We start from the raw sequence: 22476 nt of genomic DNA, 5'->3' as shown, positions 1-22476 counted from the left end.
CTGACTCCAGGGCTGTTGTGTTATTGACTGCACCAACTAGCTGCTCTATTGGTGACAATTTTCAAGACAAAGATGAACATTGATCAAATTTGAAATCACATAAATATAGGGGGAAGGTTTAACTAATACTCTGGATGACACAGAACATTAAGGTAAGAGTAATCCTTACAGATCATCAGTTCCAATCCCCTTTCTCATTATACTGATGAGGCCCAGAATTTGGCAACAACATACCTAGAACACCTGCTCAGTAAAAAGAAGTTTAATAGGAATAAATGTAAAACCCACATTTGATCACAAGGATATATGGCATGACAGTAATTCACATACCAAAAAACCCCCCAAGCAAACCAAAAAAGCAAACTTAGTTTTTAGTTTGATTTCACATTCAACTGCCAAAAAACTCTCTATTTTAAAGAGAACAATATCCTTGACTCTATATAATAATCAGTCAATACTGATCACTCAATACCTTGTATATTTATTCAATCTTTGATATAACATTTAAGAGAGACTAGAGCTAGAATGCATCCAGAAGAGATTGATTAGGATAGTAAGCTGGTTGGGGGTGGCATTGTGAAAATGGAAGACTGAAATAGTAGAAAGAATATGGAGAATTTAAATAGCATAAATAGATTAAATAACTGGACTTATAGTCAAGAAGGCTTACATTCAAATCCTGCCTTAGTTAACTTACTACTAGCTTTGTGACCATAGATCAAATTGTTTATGTTCCTTATTTTTCTTTCCTAAATTAGGGAACACCTACCTTATAGGGGACATGTTGATGTCAAGATCAAATGAGATAAAAAAAATGCAACATTTGTTTAAGTTCTATATAAATGCTAGCTAGTAATTATTGAGCCACGGAAGCTGAATGTTTGAAGAACTAGCAGAACTAAATAAGCTTATTCTGTATTTCTCCAGAGGGCAGAACTAAGATGGGTGGAAGTTGCAATGAGAGAAATTTAGGTCCAGGATGGGGAAGAACTTTTAATAATTGGTTTTCTATAAGAATGGAATAGGTAGCCATGCAGGACAATGAGTACCTTGTCATTAAAAATGCTAAGAGAGTTAAAGATGACCACTAGTCAGGAATATTGTAGAACAGAATTGGGAAGGAGGGTGGGGAAAAATACTTTCAAAGTCCTTTCTTGCAAAGTATTTTATTGAAGTTAAAAACTAAAGAGACTAAATGCTTTACTTGAAATAACCCAGCTATCTAGTGACACAACTAATAGTAGAAGCCTAAGCTCCTCACTTTAGATTCATATCTCTTCTCACTATTCTAAAGTGCTATTGAAGAGTAAAATATGTTTTAGTGTACCATTTGAAGTATCTTTCAATTTCACAGGATCAATATTTCTAAATCTTTGTCCTGAAAGAAAAAATCTCTAAATTTGTTATGTGCAGCATATTATGTAAAATTGGCTTGGAACTAGAAGTTTTTCTTCAGAATAACCAAAACTGAACTTCTTTATATGTCAGAATAATAAATGAAACCGCTTCATTTAAAACATTATGTATTGAGCAGCTAGGTGGCTTAGTGGATAGAGAACTGGCCCTGGAGTCAGGAGTACCTGAGTTCAAATCCAGCCTCAGACACTGAATAATTACCTAGCTGCACGGCCTTGGACAAGCCACTTAACCCCATTACCTTGCAAAAACTAAAAAAAAAAATTACATATTATTTGAATGTCAGACTGAATCCTGATGATTCTTCAGTAAAAGAAATGACAGAAAGGAGGTTGGAACACTGATATATATGAAATAATATGCATCAGGTGAAAACTTCTGTTTTGGTAGATTTTCCCAATCCTATTTGATTTCTAAGATACTTTGGGCAGCAAACTTGAATATTAGGAAAATCCAGTTTAACCACTTAGAAATATGTGTATGTTTATATATATATATATATATATATATATATATATATATATTTATATGCATATATATATATATATATATCATTTTATGAGAGAGACAGAAAGAGGGAGGAATGAGGGGGGGGGCAGTAATTGTGATGGGCCTGAGTGAGAAATGTCACCCTGAAATTGTCTGGATTGTTTTGGAAAGAGAAGGTATTAGTCACTTTTGTTTTTTATTTCACCTAAATAACTTTTTCCACTATAAACTGAATTCAGTTGATTCTAAAAGTAGGGCAAAAGTCTAGTTGAAAGGTACTGATAACAATTTGGAAAAGAGAAAGGAAATGTAATCCCTTTCAACCCTTTTAGAAACATTCACAGTGTCAGACCATTGACCTACTTATTTAAGATTTCTGAAGTATTTCTTTAAAAACAAAATCTATGAAATAAGGAGTATTGTGACCTGCATAATCCAAGTTAAATTGATTTACTGACTTGAACTATTTGTTCTTTAATTCAGTTAGTGAGGACCTACTATTCCCTAGGTGCTGCAGTGTGAACAGAGAGAAATTAGACTAGGCTTAGAAGGACAACATGGCAGGTATGAAAAGCCCAGATCTATAGCTGGAAGGGACCCCAGAAACCATTTAGTCCAACACCTTTACTTTAGAGATAAGGAGACTAAATTCCAGGGAGCCTGATTGACTTGCCCATGGTCAAATTATCCATGGTGGGATGTGAACCAAGGTCCATCTGATTTCAGAAATGGAACTCTTTCAATTGTACTATATTGATTCATTTTTGTTTTTTGAAAGGGAAGGGGGTATAGTACAGGTGCAGATAGATGCCAACAGCTTGATAACAATAATTTTCACATGTATATATACATGTGTGCATGTGTCTTCCTGGTGAAGTTGCTAGGGAGCTGCTTCCAGGAGAATTATATTATGATGATATATAAGAAAATGACTTTGTATAGGCTGAATGAAGATTGGACATTTGACAAATGGCTATAGTCATTCAAAAAGATTTGTCAGCTTCAACTATGATCTCTGCCTCATTTTTGTGTCTAATTGATGACTATATATATATATATATTTCTAAGTGGTTAAACAGGGATTTTTCTAATATTTTCAAGTCTGCTGCCCAAAGTATCTTAGAAATCAAATAGGATTGGGAAATCCACCAAAATAGAAGTTTTCACCTGATGCGTATCATTTCATATATCTTAGTGTTCCAGCCTCCTTTCTGTCATTTCTCTCACTGAAGAATCATCAGGATCCAGTCTGACATTCATCCTAACCTAAGGAGAATAGATAATAGAAATCTGAGAATAGATCCAGGCAGACTTTTACAACCAACTCCAAGGAACAAAGAGTTTCAGGAGTCACCTTTGGGAATGCAGTCCAGCAAAAGGATTCATCCAGCAGTTATACAATATCTAGACTTGAGCTTGGTCTCCTCAAGTAGGAATTGAACTAAGTATCTTCCTTCACTCACTCACCCATAAAAATTTTTCCAAGGTCTTGCTCAGAAAATGTTGGTACATTTCTTTCTTGGTACATCAGTGAAGTAATTGGACCTTGTGAAAAACCAATGGATGTGATTAAATGGTACTGGACTGCTAATCACTGACTTCCTAAAATGGGAGTAATGCAGCCTATGTGGACTTGAGGAATGGCAGAGGAAAAAAGATACCCCAGACTACTCAGAATTCTTTGGAACCTTGGATGAAATGTATCAGATCTGAACCTAAGAAAGTGGGGTTAGAATCAATAATTTTCACATGTATGTTATATTTATGCATATATGCATATGGAGAGAGAGAGAACAAAATGCTATGCAAGGATCGAGTAGGGAAAGACTGTTGATCTGAGGATCTTAACCCCAATGACTTTCATTATATATATTAATTGGTATAAGTATACCTTATCTGATTTGTTTTGCTATAATTTGGATAAATGGGTTTCTTTACTATTTATTATGTGTGTTCATGTGGAACTGGTTTTGCTATAATTTGGATAAATGGGTCTCTTTGCTATTTACCATGTGTGTTATATGGAACTGGTGTTAGGTGGTAAAAGTGGTTAAGCCTTGGATATAGATTTGGGGGTCATCTTTTTTTCCCCTAACTGGCAAAGGGATCAGAAGTTAGATTGGAACTTGTTCAAATCCTCTGAATTCTAGATGAACTATATTTAAGGAAGCAAATAGCTATACTTTTAGTCAGAAACCCCTCTCTCTGAAGTTCCAAATGGTCTCAGGTTCCAAATTCCTGCTTTCTCCTTCCTGGCAAGAATTAAAGTTTCCCTTGAAGTGGGATGGGGAATGAAGAGACTAAAAAGATCTATTCTGCCTCCTTTATAGTCACACAATAGCAGGCCTCCTCATCAGGGGAGAAACCTGTATATACTTGTGGGGACCATTTAAACTACTATTGATTCAAAGGAAAAAGACAGTCCCTGCCCTCAAAGAACTTACTATCTAATGGGGGAAGACAACACACAAAAAGAATCTGAAAGGGGAAGGCGTGGCATGATGGAAAGAGGGACACAAGGGAGTAGCTGAAACCAAGTAGAGCTGCATATAGAAAGAGGAGTGAGCTGGAAGTCTGATTCCTGCCCTCCATAAAAGAAAGCTTTAGAGGTTACCAGTAAGTGTTCCACTTTCCAGAAGGGAGATGATACTGAAGCAGGTGAGAAGAAATTGAGTATGACCAAGACTTCGTTAGCAACAAAGAGCAAAATACACTTAAAATAATTCCAAAAACGTCCAATCCAAATTAAGAAGTATGAGGACGAATCTGATTGTCTAAAATAGCAACCTTTCCCATGTAAAGACTGGCAAATTGCCTTCTGTGGGGGTGGGGGTGGGGGAGTGGGGAAGGGAAGCAAGATTAGGGGGAAAACTGTAAAACTCAATATAAATAAAATCTTTAGGACAGAGACCTTTCTGTTAGTGTGAACACTGTGCACAGGGAAACCAGATCCACAGTCAATCTTTCCTTTACCAGACCTAGACAGTTTTCAACCACTATTTTGAGTAACTGGGAAGAGAATGTGGATCTAGTGGAGAAGATAAAGAAGGAACAATCATAAAGGTAGAAAAATGAATGGAACAAGTCATATCTTGAAAACCATTTGAGGATATGGTGTTTCCCATTGTCAAATGCTGGGAAGAGTTCAAGGGAAAGATTTTAAGCAATGAAGTTAGAATCTTTTAATGCTCTGAACACAAAAGTTACTCATTCACTGAAATGTAGGAATTGTTACCAAAACAAAATTTTCATTCCTTAGTTCTATATGCATTTTGCTTCCCTATAAGAACTAAAGCACATTTGGAGAGAGGACATAAAGAAGTTTATAGAGGGGTTGGAGGGGGATAATTAATCAATCAATCAACAAGAATTTTACTAAGAGAACACAAGTAGTTTAGAATCCAATCGGAGCCAGTTCCTGTGCTGGAATATAAAGACAAAAACAAAATACTTTGTGCTCCTAGGGATCATACAATTTATTGAGGGACACAAGAAGTGTAGAAAGGATACAAAACAATTTTGGTGGCACATGGAGAGATGAAAAAAAGTTCTTTTTGAGATGGTGCTTCAGCTGATTCTTGAAGGATGCTAGAGATTCTAAACAGCAGAGGTGAGGAAAGGGCATTCTAGGCATGAGGGATATTTATCTAGCACAAAGGCACTGAGTATAGTATCCTGAGAAGGCTAGTTTTACTGAACAATATTGTGTATCAGAGATATGTTAAAAAAAAAAAAAGTTTGGAGGGAGATTGTGATGGAGAGGTACCACATTTGGATGGCAAGAAAACTAAATTTGGAACCCAGGTCCTGGGTTCCAAAGCTGATTTTGTTATTGTCTCAGTGATCTTGATTAAAGTCACTTGGTTGGGCTAGATGATTCCTAATACATCGATGCTACTTTGATTATTTTATTCATTAAGGAAAATGCATTTATTGTATCAAGCAAGGCTCTTAAATGTGTAAAAAAAGCACTATAGTCAAGGATCAGATCCAAATAGAAAAAAGCAAGATAGTCTTTACTCTCAAGCTTACATTGTAGAGAGGAAGGCAATACAGATGGAAGTTTTCAAGTGCAAATCCACTGAAGAGGCCCAGAGGTCTTTGGGGTGTAGGAGCAAAATAGGTTTCTTTAGTTAAATAAATAGGGAATGAAGAGACTTTAGCTCTATTCTGCCTCCTTTATAGGGAAGCCTCCCCATCACCGAGAAACCTGCATATACTTGAAGGGCCCAATTAAGCCATGCATTCAAAGGAATTTCTTTAGTTAAATAAATAAAAATATCTCGATTTCTCCCGCTGAGCTTGAGGATGACAAGGATTTGGGCGGTTCACGCTTTTGTAGACTCCATCAGCAGGATGAACCCAGGAGGCGGGTCTCCAGCACCTGAACAGGTAGTGGCAGGGTTCTATCCCATCTGGGTTCCTTTCCTAGAAAAGCGCCGCGAGGCTGGCGGGGCGCAGGCTGGACTTGAGTCTACCTACGGACGACTACAGAGGTATCTGGAGGCCACTGGGGTGTCACCACCCCGGAGGCTGGGCCTGGGCCAGGCTGGAGGGCAGGGCGGAGGCCCCGGGCCTGGGTGCCCCGGAGGCCGGCAGAAGAGATGCGGCCAGGGGGGCGGCGCGGCGCGCCCCGCTGCCCGGCTCCGGCCTTCGGAAGCTCCCGGCCCCCCGCAAGTTAGTGGCGGAGGGGGCGGGTCGGCCGCCGGCCCGGGGCGCGGGCGCGGGCGCGGGCGGGGAGGCGGGTGGGCGTGGCGGCGCCCTGGCAGCTGGGGCCGCGCGCCGGCCGCGCTCTCTCGCTCGCTCGGCCGCTCGCTCGGCGGCTGGCTGGCTCGCTCGCTCGGGGGGCCCGAGCGCTTTCGGCTGGGTTTGGCTCCTGCCGCTTCCCGTCTCTCCGAACCGGCACCGCCGAGTCGCCGCAGCGCCCGAGCCGCCGCCGCCTTCCCCGCTCCCCGGCGGCTCGGCCCCCGGCCCAGGCTGCGGCGGAGGCGGGGGCGCCCGAGCCGCCCCGGGGGCTCGCAGGGCAGGTAAGGGCGCGGCGCGGAGCCCGGGCTGGGGCCGGGGCCGGACCGCCCCAACGGCCGGGAGCCGCCGCGGCCCGGGCTGCGGGAGGCGGCGGCGGGGCTCGGGGCCGCGCTTCCGGCCCGGCGGCCCCCGCGCCCCGAACACCTCGCACGTGGGGCCGGGGGCCTGGGGGCAGCGCCCGAGCCCGCCCCGGCGCAGCCCGTGCACGCGGGGCCGGGGGCCGGGGGCAGCGCCCGAGCCCGCCCCGGCGCAGCCCGTGCACGCGGGGCCGGGGGCCGGGGGCAGCGCCCGAGCCCGCCCCGGCGCAGCCCGTGCACGCGGGGCCGGGGGCCGGGGGCAGCGCCCGAGCCCGCCCCGGCGCAGCCCGTGCACGCGGGGCCGGGGGCAGCGCCCGAGCCCGCCCCGGCGCAGCCCGTGCACCCGGGGCCGGGGGCAGCGCCCGAGCCCGCCCCGGCGCAGCCCGTGCACGCGGGGCCGGGGGGCCGGGGGCAGCGCCCGAGCCCGCCCCGGCGCAGCCCGTGCACGCGGGGCCGGGGGCCGGGGGCAGCGCGGCGGGCTCGGCCCGCCCGGACGGCCAGGCGCGTCCCTGCTCCGGGGCGCAGCTGGCGGCCCGCTCCACCGCCGCCTTCTCGCAGCTTCTGTGGGCGATTTGGGCACCGAGGATGCCCAGAGTATCAGTGAACTGGAGGGGAGGACCGAAAGGGAGCAAAAAGGATGAAAAAAAAATTATTTTGACACCAGTATAGACTCCAAAGTGTGTGGGTTTGGAGGGGTTGCTGCGGTGCTTTTTTTTTAATTGAAGACTCATGCTTTATATTTCTAGAACATCATAATCTTTAAAAGTATTTATTGCCTTGTGAAATCATTAATTAGTTCACATCAAAAGAGCATTGTGTAGGCAGGTTGCTATTAAGTTACCCCACTTGACAGACCAGAGACTGTAGGCACCAAAGCCCTGCCGACACTCCTTCTGGAAGCTGTGATTAGAACCCGTCATCCCAGGCCTGGCGCACCCTCCCAGGTCTTAATGCCCCTAGGATGGCGCAGAAGATTGGAGATGGTGATTGATTTCTGGTTGTTACATTCGTTGTCATCTATTTTCTTTGCGTTACCTAGAGATGTGATATTCAGTTGGAAGTTAACCAGGTTCTTTTACTTTTAGGGGTTTTTTTGCAAGGCATTGGGGTTAAGTGGCTTGCCCAAGGTCACACAGCTAGGTAATTATGAAGTGTCCGAGGTCGCATTTGAACTCGGGTCCTCCTGGCTCCAGGGTCGGTGCTCTATCCACTGCGCCACCCAGCCCGCCCCCATATCCAAGTTCTTAATGGAGAGAATGAAGGGCCCTCAGAATTTTGTCTCTGAAAGGGACAAGCATTCAGAGACACCTGGTGAAGCTGAAGTCACCTTAAGATATATTTTTACCAGATACAAGAGTTATATAGATGTTCTTGGTTAATCTTCAGAAAGTTCCCTGTTAAAAGTGGTTGCTCTCTATCAAAGGATACCTTTCACCCTTTCTTCTTTATTTTTCTTTCTCTTCCTAAGTGAGTAAAACATGCTATGCATGGCATAGCTAAGATAAGCAAAAATGGTGTTGATTTTAAACAGTCAAAGAAAAGTCTAGGTATCATGCTGATTGAAATTTCTGTCTAAAAGGTTATATTAAAACGTGACTCTCACCTATGCCGCTTCCCACCTGCATTTTTCTGAATCTGTTGGACGGCCACTATGAATAGATCAGTACATTACAATTAGACATTCAGATTTCATATCTTTTCAGCAAGAATTGCATGGAACAAAATAAAGATTAACTCCTCTCCCTTAAATACATTTCAGATTCCTGAAACTATGAGTTTGACTGACTTATGTAATTTTTCCAACAAAATTCTCAATTTCATTTTCTGCATCTACATTTCATAAGAATGCTTTATTATTCAGATGGAAATTTTCCTAAAACAAGATGAAAGAGTATTTACTTTTAGAAAGACCCAGTCAGAATGTCATCTCTTGTGCAAGTGGGATTTAAATAAGATTTGTACAGGTTTATCTGAGAGAAAAGTAGAGTCCCTTGAATTAAGTATCATTGAACATGATGAAGAAATGGCAACACTATATAGGCCTGTATTTGATTTTGCAGCAATTTAAATTGTCCTCTATAATATTTCAAGTATACAATAATATTCATAGACTTCTACCATACATATTAAACCTGTAACCCATAATGCCACTTTCCAAAAAGTATAAAACTTGAGTATTTGAGCTTTAAAACTCATCTGTATTTAATCCATTCATTTTTTGAAAATGAGATAACATTTTCCCCTTTTCATACTTTTTTTGAGAAATAAATTATTTTGAAAACATTTTTGATTTACAAAAAGAAAGGCTCTGTAACTCAGAAACATATGAGGTGTGATTATAAGTAACAATACATTTTTGTGTTTGTTTTTTTTAAACAAAGACTGCTCTTTTTTGAAATTGCCTTCAAAGCCAGTTAATGAGAAACACATGAAAAAGTCTTATGACCTTATTTTATCATAACAAAACTAGTAAAAACCCTGGTTGAACACTCACCCAAGTCACCACACTTGTTTCTAAGGGACTTTTGGTTCTTACTAAAAGTCAAATCTACCCTCAAAGTTTTGTTGTTGTTGTGTATCCAAGAGAACATCCTGTATAGTCTTTGAAGGCTATTCCTAAAGAAGTATTCCAAAGATGTTTTGGGCAATGACAATATGTTGAGTGAACATTTAGCCTCCTGGAGTGATGATTTTTGCAGAGGATGTCTTAAATTACCATCGTTTGTTAATTTTGCTTTATTTTACTTTATACTTATTTCTATAATAAGTGTATATCCCTCACTCTTAATTGAATACAATAAATTCATGTTATCAGATGCAATGTTTAGAACATTAGGAGATTAAACAAGAATGTCCTGCCTTTATGGATTTTATATTCTAATGGGGAAATTATGACATCTGTACATAAATGATAGACAGAATTGAATACAACAATAAAATGACAAGATGATAAATGAGGTTTAAGAAAAGAATAATTTTAAAAAAGGAAATATTATTTCTATCTATGATTAAGGAAGGATTATGAAGTAGATGTATTTGTGCTGAGTTTTGAGGAATGGGTAAGAATTTATTAAGTAGAGATGGTATATTCTTAAGTGTTGGGAATAGCATGATCAAAGAGATGGAGGGAGGGACAGTGAGAGAGAGAGGTGTCTCAGAGTTGCTTGAAGACTTATAAACTCACATGTGTTTCTGCCTGCCATGATAATTTTCCCCAATATGCAAACATTTATTAGACAAAAAATGTATGCACACTATCTTTGCTATAGCACACACACACACACACACACACACGCACTCTTTTATATATGTGTGTGTATACATATATACATATATATTATTGTTCAATACCAATTTCCCTTCACTTTGTATGCTATGGTATTTACATACCATAACCCAGAAATTTGCTTTTAAAATGCAAAGTGATTCCTACATTTTTAATAACAACAAGCTAGGTATAATTATGACTAAGGATTGACTTGGGATTTCATTGGTGTGGAGTTGTGGAGTGTATCAGATTTGGAAACTCCCTTTGCCAATTCAAATTGGTACCTCCTCTGCAATTTATAGTCCAGAACATTGAGAGGTTAAATTAACTTGCCCATAGTCACTTAAATATTATATGTTAGAAGAGAGACTTAAAACTAGACTTCCTTTTTATGAAGCAAATTCTTTAGTACTTCTTGGTATGTATGTATATAAGAGGGCTGTGTGTGTGTGTGGGTGTGTGTGTATTCCTTACTTTATTACACAATACCTTCTTATAGATATGTTAGAGGTATATAAATAGTCTTTAAATCCCTTGCTTTGCACCTCTGAGCTCCAGTCCTCTGCTGTTGTCTTTGAGTCTAAGCATGTTATTTTGTGAAAGCAATTTTGGCTTTTGTAGTGATTTGGTAATTTTTGTTGTTTCCTACCAATGAAGAAGTAATCTATAATCTATTGACAAACTTGAAAAGAAAAGTCTAAATTGGCCTTTTTGTAACCCATTACTGCTGATCTGCTCTCTGGGGCCCAATAACAACAATATGATCTCCTCCATATAGAGTTCATAAAGCAACTACCCTTTGCCCTTCTCTCCTCCCTTTGCACAGCCTTCTTTTTTCCCAGATTAAATATACCTAGTTCCTTCATCAAAGCACCTCACCTATTGGTATAGTAAACCTGTCCAAAAGGAAAATGAAGTTACTTTAGCATGATGTGTTCTTTTTTAAAAAAAAAAATATTTTACAATTACATGTTATGAAAGTTTTTCAACATTCATCCACATATATATACATATTTTTAAGTTTCATAATTTCCTTCCACCTTCCCTTCCCACACACTCTCTCCTCAGCGTTGAGCACTCTAGTAAATATTGTACGTACCTATTTGTGTTTCACATGTTTACAAACTAACCATTTTCTGTATAAGGAGTTAGGGTTAAGGAAAAAAGAAAGAAAACCATGAGATAGGAAAGAAATATAAAAGAAATTTTAAAAATGAATATAATATTCAGATTCTATTGGGTTTTTGTTGTTGTTGTTGTTGTTTTTTCTTCCTCTGGATGTGGATAGCATTGTTTATAGCCAGTCTCTGAGGGTCGTCTTAGTTCTTTCAGAGAATTGCTGAGAGGAGTTGCATCAAGGTTGATCAACTCACAAGGTTGTTATTAATGTGTACAATGTTCTCTTGGTTCTTCTCCCTTTGCTCAGCATCAGTTCCTGCTTTTCTAGAGTTAAACCATTCATGATTTCTTTTAGAACAGTAATATTCCATAATATTCATGTGTCGTAACTTGCTTAGCCATTCCCCAATTGATGGACATCCTCTCAATTTCCAATTCTTTGCCACTGCAAAAAGAGCTGCTGTGATTATTTTGCAACATGTAGGACTTTTCCCATTTTTTGTGCTTTCTTCTGGATATGACCTAGAATTGGAATTGCTGGGTCAAAGGGTATGATCAATTTTATTGCTCTTTGGGCATAGTTCTGTATTGCTCTCCATAATGCTTGCATCAATTTCACAACTCCACCATAGTGCATTAATGCCCCAGTCCTCCCACAATCTCTCCAACATTGATCATTTTACCTTTTTGTCATCTTAGACAGTCTGATAGGTATGAGATGGTACAACATAGTTCTTTGAATTTGCATTTCTGTAATCAGTAATGATTTAGAGCATCCTTTCATATGATTATATATAGCTTTAATCTTTAATTTCTTCTTTTGAAAACTGTTAGTATCCTTTGACCGTAGCTTGCAGTCTCAGTTATCTTCCCTCTTTTGAAAATCCAGTACATTTACCCTCCAGTCTCATGATCTCTCTTTCATTGACCTTGATCTTTCAAAGATATCAGTAACATTGGCTTTGTGATAACATCTACTAGTTTTTGGGGGTGAAATGACATGAAATCAAGGGCAGCCAAGATGACTTTTACTCTCTACTTATATATTTTTATGCTTGTCATTTTTGTGTTTATTAGCAGTGTAACAACATAAGAATTAAATTGCATTATCTTTTCTCTTATGTCAATTATCATTCTCCTCCTCCTCCTACAACAAAAGTCCCTACCCACTTTTGAGTCTCTTTTTTCCCCTATGTAATCCCCCCAAATGCCCTTTTGTTGTTCTTACACTCTTTTGCCAGACTGAAATCATTCAGAGCATTGATAATTCCTAACACTTTTATTCACTTGTTTGTCTGTCGTCTTTACATTTATTCCCTGTTACAAACATGTATAGTCAAGCAAAACAAATTTCTGTATTTGACCAAATGGAAGACACAGAAACTCCTACATCATTCTGCATTTTTAAGTCACCTCTCAATCTTGAAATGAATGGAATTTTTCATTAGTTCTCAGAAATTGTAGTTGATAATTATTCTGATGAAAGTTTTAGTTGTTCAAAGTCTTTGCCCTTATAATGTTGTTACTACTGCTCTTTTTACTCTACACTAGTTCATTAAAAATCTTCCTGTTTCTTTGGAATTGTTTCCTCCAGCATTTCTTGTAATACAATAGTGTTCTATCACATTTATATACAATGACTTTTTTGCCATTCCCAGTTGATAGCTATTTGCTCTCACATTCCCATTCTTTGCCACCTCAAAAAGAGGAAAGAATATTTGTATACAACTTTAGAGTATATTTTTTCTGAGGACTTATCCCTCCACTAATTTATCCCCTTTTTTATTCAAATATCTTCCCTTACCACTTTCCTTTCTATTTCCTTATTGAGTGGAATAACTTTCTGTACCCAACTCTATTTGTATGCGTGAATATATTCTTTCCTTCTTTTGATTAGTTCATATGCCTATACCTTGTTTGTATAGATTTCTATTTGTGCTTGCTTATTATCCCAATATCCCTTTTCTCCTTCCAGTGTATTCCTTTTCTCTTTCCATTATTTTCTTTTAAGAATACATAAACACAACAGAACCATTGTCAGACCTTTTCTCTAATTATAGAATTCCTTTAAGACTTTAAATGATGATAGAGCTCAGTAAGTACCCTACTTTCATCTTCTCTTGTAAGTATATAAATGTTTTAACCTTTGATTAATTCAAGATAATTGTTCATGATTACCTTTCTAATGTTTCTCTTAATTCTTCTTAACTTCAGATCTTCTTTTGGGGTTTTTCATCCAAAATTCTTAAAAGTTCACTATTTCATTAAAAATCCATTTTTTCCAAAAGGAAAAACAAAGTAAGGTGTAGCTAGGTGACACAGTGTATAGAACATCAGCCTTGGAGTCAGGAGGACCTGAGTTCAAATCTGGCCTCAGGCACTGGCCGTGTGACCTTGGGCAAGTCACTTAACCCCATTGCCTTGCAAAACCAAAAAAAAAATCCATTTTTCCCTTGTAGGATATTTTTTTCTTGGCTTGAAACCTATATTCATTGCCTTCTGGGATATTGTATGCCACTTCTTCAGAGTTGTGACTACTATATCATTTGTGATCCAGACTGTGGCTACAAGGGAATTGAAATTTTTCTCATTGCTTTCAGTATTTTTTTCCTTTGACCTGGAATCTCTAGATTTGGGCTATAATGTTTAATAATAGTTTTCAAAATTTTCATTTTATATTTGCTTTCAGTTGATAATTGGTGGATTCTTTCTATTTCCATTTGCCCTCCATTTGCAGACCTGGGCAATTTTAAGATTTCTTGAAGTAAAATATCTAAACTTTTTTTTTATGGTCATGACATTAAGATAACATAATGATTCTTATATTTTTTTCTCCTAGATTTGTTTCTCAGATTAGTTATCTTTGCTATGGTACTTTACATTTTCTTTTACTTTTTCAACCTTCTGATTTTGTCTAGATATTCCTTGGCTTATGGAGTCATTGACTTCATTTTGGTCCATTTGAACTTTTGGGATGTTTGTTGTTTAGGCTAAGTTTTATACTTCCTGTACAAAATTCTTTTTTCAATTCTTTCTTCATAGCTATCATTTTTTAAAAACAATTTTCCCAAGGTACTCACATTTCATTTATTTAAAGAAAAAAAGTTTAATTTTCAATTTTTGCTTCATCTCTTCCATAAATTCTAGTTGAAATTGTGTGCCCAAGCAAGGTTTTTCTTTGAGACTTTGCTTGTTGTTATTTTGGAGTTATCTCTTGTCACTCAGTTTAATAGCATTTTACGGTGGATTCTTTTTTTTTATTTGTTTATTCTTTCAATTACTTTCTTATTTTGAGTTTTTTGTTAGGATTAGGCTATGTGTACTTCTGGATGGGAAAGTTTGAACTGGGATATTGAGTATTATTTTATTTGACTGTCTCAGGGTCATGACAGTTAGGAATGGTAATCTTTTCAGAGTGGTTTGATCCAGGGAAAAGTCTGATTGCTACACTCTGGCCTGAGCTCTGCAAGTTCTTGCTCTGGGTTTGGATTTGAGCAATGGTACTGGACTCAGCCAATATCAGCCTGCTCTGGTTATTTCTCTTTGGACTTCAAATTCGACTTGAAGCTAGAGTAGAGATGCTACTCTGCTCCTGGGATCTATAGCACACAGTTTTGACTTGCTTCTGACCTTTCTCAGTACACAGGATATGATGACCTGTGGACCCTAGATGACATACCCTTCTTAGTATAGGGTGCTCTGATCTGTGACCTGGAACCTAGGTAGTGAATGACAGCCATCAGTTGTCACCTGTTCCCACCTGTGAGAGGTCCTGAGACCCTATTATAGGTCTGGGACTTCTTTTTTCTCTAGAGCCCAGACTTTTCATGAGAGCTTCCTGAAGCCATTCATGGCCTAACCCATCTCCAGTATATGCAGGCCTCTATCTGTCACCTTGTGCCAACCTGGGCTAGAAAAATGATTCATTGTGATTTTTTTTCCCTCCTTTTGGATTTCTATTTCAAGAGTCAGTATGACTTTTTTTTTTCCTGTTTGATAGTGGGAATAGTAGTTCACTCTACTCTTCCTGCTACCTCTTTGATATTCTTTTACAGAAGTTATATTCATCTGTTATTGTAGTCAAAGTCTCTCCAGTGATTTTACTTCTCTCTTTATATATATATATATATATATATATATATATATATATACATATATTTAAATCTAAGTTGCTTGATTAATTCTCTGGTTCTTTCATCTTGTTCCCTTTGCTTAGATACCTCCTAACTCCTGCCTATTCTTCAAAGCCCAGCGCAAGTCTCATTTTTTTCATTGAGCCTTTGTAGATTACTCTATAATTGATGTTTCTCTTTTCTCAACTTCTATGATACTGTACCTCAGATTTTAGATATGGACTCCAAACTATTTAGAACTTAATTATATGATATTTTATATTATTCATTGTTGTTTCTTGTATTTTAAGTTTACCTCTCCAGCTTGATTTTTAACCTACATGAAATCCAATTCCAGATCTTAAAATGTTTCTTATTTCCTCATAGTATTTTATACAATACTGAACACACGATAAACATTGATAGATAAATTAAAGAAACGTATTATGACTCAGGTAATCAAATCACATAAAAATAACAAAAGTTTCTTTCAGAACTTCACAGAGCTTTTAGAGTGCTTTTGTCAAGACCTTACATAATTACCTAAGTCATGTTATGTATTTTTCTTAAAAGAGACCATTGTTTGCCCTGTTGCTAATATAGTACCATGCTCTGAGCAGTTCACTGTCTCAGTATGATGGAAAGAGCATTGAACTTATTCAAATCTCAACTTTTACACTTATTAGCTATATGACCCTATACAATATAACTCAATTCCTTTATTTCTTTCTGTACACTGCAGTTAACCTCATGTATAAATTGGGGATTATAATAGCTAACTCATGAGATAGTTGTGAGGAAAAAGCTTTGTAAACCTTATAATGCTTTAAAAAGGAATGTTTTTTTCTTGATGTTTATAATTGTTTTAATACAATTACATATAATATAGGTTTGTTTTTTTGCTAATAGTAAAACTTTGTTTCAGTTTTTCACTTGATCACACAATACAAAATGCTAGCTCTTCATTGTTGGCACAGAGGCTTTATCTCTACAATAAGTGAGAGAACTAAATGTTCCCAAGCTATTTCAACCAAACTTTTGGTTGCAGCAATTGGTACAATGATGCATTCAAAGATATGATCAGATCAAATGATACTTCTGAGTCTCTGCAGATGACTTATGATGAATAATTTTCAATGATGGTTAACACTTTAAGCATTTTGTAACAACCCTTCTTAATAAGTGGATATGTTTATAGCTTATCTGAGTTTTCTTCTATGTAGTTCTGCAAATAGATAAAAAAGATAATTTTTTAAAATTGTGCATGTAGATATGAAATAATAGCTGACATTTACATAAGCTCATTAAGGTTTACAAAAGGCTTTATATCATCTTATCTTAGAATAATTATGTGAGGTAGGAACTATGGATATTTTAATAGTCATTACACATGAGAAAACTGACTTAAAAATTGTAAAATTCAAAATTTAAAACAAAAAGAAAACTGACTCTTAAAGGAGTGGTTTGTTTTTAATGATCTTTCCTGACTCCATACTCAGCTCTCTCTTCTTTGCCACGATTCTTCACATCAGATAGCTGAAGGACTGATGTTCAACACTATGTTTATATCAATGAAACAGAAATGACCATAATTTTTGTGTCATTACATATACATTAAAAAAATTAACTTAGGGTATTTATTTTACAAAGTAAACTGCTGGGAAAATTTAATACATGAAAATTGTTCATGATGTTGCTTTTCAGTTATAACCACCTCTTTGCGATCCTGCAAACCATATCACATCAGTAATGTCCATGCTTTTTTTTTTTTTTTTTTTTTTTTTTTTTGGCAAAAATGCTGGAGTGATTTTCTTCTCAGTGGATTGAGGCAGTCAGATACTAAGTGTCTGAAGCTTGGCTTTGAATTTTAGGTCCTGACTCCAGGCCCAGGACTCTATCCACTGAGGCACTCAGTTGAATATTGAAGGTGTATAATTTTTTGGAGATTTTGAAGTCATGGGAAAATATGAGGAATTTGGCTAAAATTATAATATATTGTTAATTTATAACACTCTTAATAACTTAATTTACTAGATTAGTTGTACATAGAAATGCATTTGAATCAACCTTCATTTAATAAGTATAAAAGTATAGTTGATTAATAATTAAAAATTAAATGATTTAACTTTTTAAAGGTTCCCTGTAACTTTATCAAAATACAAAGGAAAATATTATCTTTCCCAAACTTCATATCCTTTACAATATTAAGCAGGTACAAAAGGAGTTATTTTCAGGAAAGGAAAAGTGACAGAGACCAAACACAAAAAAAAAGAAAATATTATTTAAGATAACTTTTGTACTATGATCTTTGTCATTGGTCTCATTTTCTTTTGCTGTCTTCTGCTTCATTATAGCTTCTGACAAATGAAAGATTTTTTCCTCACATTAAGAGGAGCTTCTTTGCATGTCCATTTATTTCTTAATATTATTTTCAAACAGACCAAACTTGCTACAGAGATGGAAGGAATCTAAATCAGGCAAGAAGCATGAAGAATTAGACTGTATGATCTAAAAACCCCTGCTGTGTTACAGAAGGGATATGCTTAGCAGAATTCCAGCCTTGTAATCTTTGGCCATAACATTGAAGATTTGTTGTACTATTCAACATTTTAATGAACCTAAGTGTGTCACTTAAAAGTTTTAAAAAGTATTGCTGTGTAGCATCACTTAGACTCCTGCAGTCCTATGCTAGATTCAAGGGATTTATGTATTCAAACAATATGAATGGTTTTGGACAGCAGAATTTTTTTCATTTCATATTGAAGTCTTTCACCTTACTTTCAGAAATATGCTTGTATTATAAATAATAGTTTATTGTTATGTGGACCATTTGGTGAAGATTGGCAATTATAATGCTTATTTCAATAGAATGATTGCTATAATTTTTTAAAAAATCTTAATTAGTAGATATCTATTACATATTTAGGAGATATATATTTATATATGTATATTTATATAAAAGCACCTAATTTTGAACATATTTTTCATCAAAAGAAGTCATACTCCCCAATATTTCAATGTTTTAGAAGGTGGGAAAAACAGCTACTTGGAAAAATAGAAACTTTCATTCAGATATATTTTATAATTGCATATAATTTCTTGATTTTACCTTTTTAAATGTTTTACAGTCTTCCAGTTAATTTCATATATTAACCTTAATATATTGAATTCATCCCAAATATTTGTTTAAACTTTGAATCATCAAACAGTTAAATTTTCTGAAACAAGGTAAAAAATATTGTAATTAAAGATTAAAGAAGTTGGTGGGGTAGTTGGCATTAGCATATTATATTTTATATCAGGGCTGTCCGGTCTTACTTTTAAAAGTTTTTATTGAAACAATAGACAGTAGATTTTGATTTGCCATTTTAGTGAGAGCTCTGCAGTAGCTCTGCTTCATTTACTAAAGCATTTAATAAAATCACAGGTGGGCCAAATTTTAGACAGTCCTGTTTTATATGATAGTCAATTTTATGAGCATAAATTGACTGTATAAACTAAATCATACTTTACATTTTCTGTAGGATCTTGCTACAATATCTGGCACTGTGGATACAGAGAAAAACAAATAATATATTTGATTCTGATGCATAGAGAAATTCTGAAACTTTGAATAGAGGGGGTGACATGGCCAGGTTCCTTATTCTGTAAAAAACAAGTTAGATATTGTTAGATAACAGAATTCTAGTAAAAGATTGGAAAGACATACAAAAATATTGTATAATCTGTATCAGAAGAAACGTAAATCTTTATATAACTTGAAAAAGGTCAGAATATGAAAATGTGAGTACTCCAAACAATACTAGTTTTTTAATATTATATTGATGTTTAGGAAGAACAGCTATTCAAATAAAAATGTTTAGAATTGTGATTTTCTCACTAGATGAAGATAAATTAAAGCAACCAGATCTTCAAGTTAGATGCTTCTGCTTTTTTTCCTTCTTTGCAACAAGCTCGGGTTCTTAGGAAGGAGACTAATGGCTCTGCCAATTAAGCTCCTTCCTTTACTCTGATAAAAAACTTGTCCATGACTAGGCTCTCTACAACTTCCTTTCTCCCTACCCACCTTCCTGACTTCTTCTTTACTATTTAACTGTTAAACTATTCTTATCCTTACCCAATACCATCTGAAAGATCTCTGGACTTCAGGGAAATGAATTGAACTCATCCTTAATAAGAATTGAGAACTTGTAGATCATATAACTGGTTTCGACGAAAAGATCATGAGGCCTTCTTCTGGTCCAGTGCTATTTCAAGAAGCATGATGTTTTGTTTTCTTTTTATGCTTATTTAATTTGATTTTATTCTTTCAAGTTTCAAAACAATAGTTTTTAACACAGATATTTTTGTAAATTTTGAGTTTCACATTTTTCTGCCACTCTACCTTTTCTCGCTATTTCCATGACAGTGAATAATCTGATATAGGTTATGCATGTTCAATCGTGTTTGACATATTTCCATATTAGACATATTGTGAAAAAAGAATTATAACTAAAGGAGGGAAAATCATAATGTTTTATGAATAAATATAGGTTACTGAGTCAGATCTGGGCCTTGAAGGTAATTGTAATTTGGAATCAGAAGGTATATATGACTACAGTGAACGAAGACAACAAATTATGATTTTTATGGAACTTTTATTGGCTTTCTCAGAAACTTCATTGTGAACATGGTATATCTCCTGAATGTTTTAGCAATGTTTAATTATATTAGTAATTCTGTGCTTGTAAATAAATTAGATATCCTAAAGACAGATTGACGATATCTTTTTTTAAGTATTTTTGAATGGCTTATATTTTTGTAATTATTCCTCCATTTCACTTAAATTGTCAGATTCGTTCTTATACAGTTGGGCAAAATAGCTCGAAATTATTACTTTGATTTCCTCTGTTATTAGTGAGTTCACCCTTTTCATTTGCAATTATGATAATTGTTTTTTTTCCTTTCTCTTTTTTAATCAGATTTACCAAAGGTCTCTCTGTTTTATTGTTTTTTTTAATAAACAACTCTTAGTTTTATTTCATTAGTCCAAAAGTTTTCTTACTTTCAATTTTATTAATTTCTCCTTTGATTTTCAGAATTTCTAATTTGATATTTAGTTGGAGATTTTTAATGCATTCATAATCTAAATTTTTGGGTTGCATGTCCAATTCATTGATATCCTCTTCCTCTATTTTATTCATATAAGCATTTAGAGATTTAATATTTCCCTAATAACTGTTTTGACTACTTCCCATACATTTTGATATGGTCTTATCATTGTTTTGGATGAAATTGTTGATTATTTCTGTAATTTGTTGTTTGATCCACTCATTCTTTAGAATTAGATTATTTAGTTTCCAATTAATTTTTCATTTATCTTTCCATGTTCCTTTATCATGGGTAATTTTTATTATACCATGATCTGAAATATAATTTTTATTACATCTTGATATGAAAAGAATCTGCTTTTCTGCATTTGACAGAACTAGGGAAGACTCCTCTTTTATCTGTGAAGGAGTATGTCATATGGGTAAGTAGGTAACAAGTTGAAGAGCCAGAAATTTCCTTTTTTTTTTTGCAAGGCAATGGGGTTAAGTGACTTGCCCAAGGCCACACAGCTAGGTAATTATTAAGTGCCTGAGGCCAGATTTGAACTCAGGTACTCCTGACTCCAGGGCTGGTACTCTATTCACTGTGCCACCTAGCTGCCCCCCTTTTTTTCAAATAAATTATTCCTTTAATAAAAATATATCCAATAACTCCCAGGGGAAAAAAATCCACAGAAGGCAAAAGCAAATAAGTCACTAACATGTAAGTTTTCTGTGTTCTTGGCAGTTCCCTACCAGAGTCTTAAAACTGTTTCTTTCTTCTCTGCCCTGTACACCTGGATCCCAATGTCAAATGACCATGGAAAAATTAATGCTGATGGTTCCATTTCTGTTCCATAAAGTCTTAGCTCATAATAGTTAAGGTAGTATGGCAGTATAGGGATTAACTTAAGTCATTCCCAACAGTCTCCTACCCTTCCCCTTCGTTAATAACCTTAGAAAGATATCATCTTTGCAGCAAAGTCAAGTGGGAACCATCAATCTATGTGATATTTACAATTTGCACTGAGAAAAAAACTGATCAAAATGCCTAAATTTACTTTTACACCAATACATCATTGGGGGGGGGTAGGAGGGAAGAATTAGTTTTGACATTATAGCACTTAAATTTGAATCCTAACTTTGATACTTACAACAGGGAAGGGGAAAAGATTTAACTAAGCACTTTACAAATATTATCTCTCTTAATCTTCATAAAAGTCTTTTAAGGTAGATGTCATTATTACAATGCCCATTTTACAGTTAAGGAAACTAAGGGCAGATAAAAGTTAAGTGACTTGCCCAGGGTACTACAGTTATGAAATGAAGAGGGATTTGAACTCAGGTCTTCCTGGCTTTTTTTTTCTGAGTGACAATTTGGTTTATTTTATTTTATTACAATAATTTTGTTGTGAGAGTAAGCATAAACCCCTCTCTCCCTCCAAAAAACATAGAGAAGCCTCAAGAACAGTGAGAGAGGAAAAAAGTATACTTCAGTCTATGTTCAGATTCCAATGGCTCTGTCTCTGGGAGGAGTTACCTTCTTTATCCTAAGTCCACCAAAGAAGTTGCTTCAATATTTTTCCCACAGTAGCTATTACTAGCTGTACCTCTACTCTATTCCTTCCCACTCTCATTTATTCTATTCTCTCTTTTACTCTGTCCCTGCTTAGAAGTGTATTGTAGCTGAGTACCCTCTCCACAATCTTCCCTCTCTTCTATCACCCATTCCCCTTTATCCCATTCTTTTCCTTTCCTGTTTCTCTGGGATAATATAGATTTCTATACCCTAATAAGTTTGCATGTTATTTCCTCTCTGAGCCATTTCTGATGAGAATGAAAGCTCACTCTTTCCTCCTTGCCTTCCCCGTTCGACTCCATTGCAAAGGCTTTTTCTTGAC

General features: G+C 36.8%; 1 protein-coding gene across 2 annotated transcripts in view; it reads left to right on the top strand.

Moving 5' to 3' along the window:
- The first annotated feature begins 6657 nt into the window (after positions 1-6657).
- RNF180 (ring finger protein 180) overlaps positions 6658-22476 on the top strand; it is a 253819-nt gene continuing 238000 nt past the window's right edge. Inside the window, exon 1 of one of the 2 annotated variants that reach the window (XM_074201759.1) lies at positions 6658-6932. The gene's annotated coding sequence lies outside the window, so the exon portion shown is untranslated. The remainder of the gene's footprint in view (positions 6933-22476) is intronic. The other variant, XM_074201758.1, reaches the window with a different exon arrangement.

Source organism: Macrotis lagotis, chromosome X (assembly GCF_037893015.1).
Source record: "Macrotis lagotis isolate mMagLag1 chromosome X, bilby.v1.9.chrom.fasta, whole genome shotgun sequence".
Taxonomy (NCBI): domain Eukaryota; kingdom Metazoa; phylum Chordata; class Mammalia; order Peramelemorphia; family Peramelidae; genus Macrotis; species Macrotis lagotis.
The sequence above is the reverse complement of the archived record's forward strand: the minus strand, read 5'-3'. Positions and strand labels throughout refer to the sequence as shown.